At 34.8% G+C, this 1475-nt stretch overlaps 1 non-coding gene across 1 annotated transcript; it reads right to left on the bottom strand.

Moving 5' to 3' along the window:
• Positions 1–961: 961 nt before the first annotated feature.
• Positions 962–1066, bottom strand: LOC123457219. The gene has a single exon (XR_006634947.1). It is a non-coding gene; the product is annotated as a U6 spliceosomal RNA (small nuclear RNA).
• Positions 1067–1475: the final 409 nt, after the last annotated feature.

The following is a 1475-nucleotide window of genomic DNA, read 5'->3' as shown; positions in this document are numbered from 1 at the left end:
AAGTAACACAAAAGTAATTTCTTCTCTCCCATATATGTACTTCAAAAGGAAGGGAATTCTGTAATGTACAATTGGAATTTTGTGATGAATAGATCTGAGCATATCTATTTTATCTCAATATATGATGTAGAATCTATTCTCTGCACTTTCTCTATGAAAAAAAATGGCAGAGGAAATCACCAAATGTGCACACATGAATCCTACTATAGTTTTTTGTATATGTGTTACAGACAATTCCTGTGCCTATACACAATACCCTGATATTGCCATCCTCCCATCACCCTTTCTCTCCCTCCTCTCATATCTCCTTGTTCCCTGAACCACTAATTCTTTACAAGTCATTTCTATTTATTGTTATATCCTTATTTTCCCTCTTTTTCTCTATTATCATCAACAACAAACAAAAAGTATCAACAAAAAGTGAGAATTACCTATTTTCGTAAAGTTATGGCACGGTTTTAAGACACATGTGAACACGTCCCTATAGCAGGGTAAATTGTGAAAAAAAAAATACATGTATACTCATTCTCAAAATACAAAACATCATATTTTCTCCAACACAGAATCAAATTGAATACTTACACAAAACTAGAAACACATCTCACTTTCCCTTTCATTATAATAATAGTCAAGTTTTAATATCATAGAATTCATCGAGACAAAATCCACTGAGAGGTACACCACCTTGGGACTGAGAAGAAATATGTTTTCAAGATTAGACAATACCTTTTCTTCTACTTATTTGAGTTGCCCAAGTATTCTTTATTTAAATTATGGAACACTTGAGTTGGAAAGATGGCTTAGTGGTTAAGGTATTTGCCTATAAAGACAAAGGAACCTGCTTCAATTCCCCAGGACATAAATAAGCCAGATGTATGAGCTGGCAAATATGTCTCTAGTTTGTTTGCAGTGATGGAGGCCCTACGATGCCAATTATCTCTTTCTTTCTGTCTCAAATAAATAAAATGAGGAGCACTTCAAGAATTTGTTTGCCATCCCTAAACAGGGGCCATGTTAATCTAATCTGTATCATTCCAACTTTAGTAAATGTACTACTGAAGTGAACAGTATCTTCTTTTTGTCATACTATTTTCAACTACTTCATCCCAAACCAAAACAGTGTCTCTAATTCAGCAAACCCCAGATATTCTACATACAAAAATATCAAACTGAATAATTATACTCACTTATTGCTGGTATGAAGTTAAGTCCCAGTTATTAGTTGCAGGTATAGGAGCCTAAAGTTGGCTGCATGACATTCAACTTAAGGTTATTTAATACCTAGCTTCTGGGATGAGGAGACCGCTTAGCATTCCTTTAATACCTGTGTACCCAGATTCTATTCCCTAGTACCTACAAAACACAAATGCACAAGGTGGGGCATGCTTCTGGAATTTGTTTGCACTGGCTAGAGTATTGGAGTGCCCATATTCTCTCTTCCTCTCGTTCTCAAATAAATTTTTAAAAAGAGACGT

Source organism: Jaculus jaculus (assembly GCF_020740685.1).
Source record: "Jaculus jaculus isolate mJacJac1 chromosome Y unlocalized genomic scaffold, mJacJac1.mat.Y.cur SUPER_Y_unloc_3, whole genome shotgun sequence".
NCBI lineage: Eukaryota > Metazoa > Chordata > Mammalia > Rodentia > Dipodidae > Jaculus > Jaculus jaculus.
The sequence above is the reverse complement of the archived record's forward strand: the minus strand, read 5'-3'. Positions and strand labels throughout refer to the sequence as shown.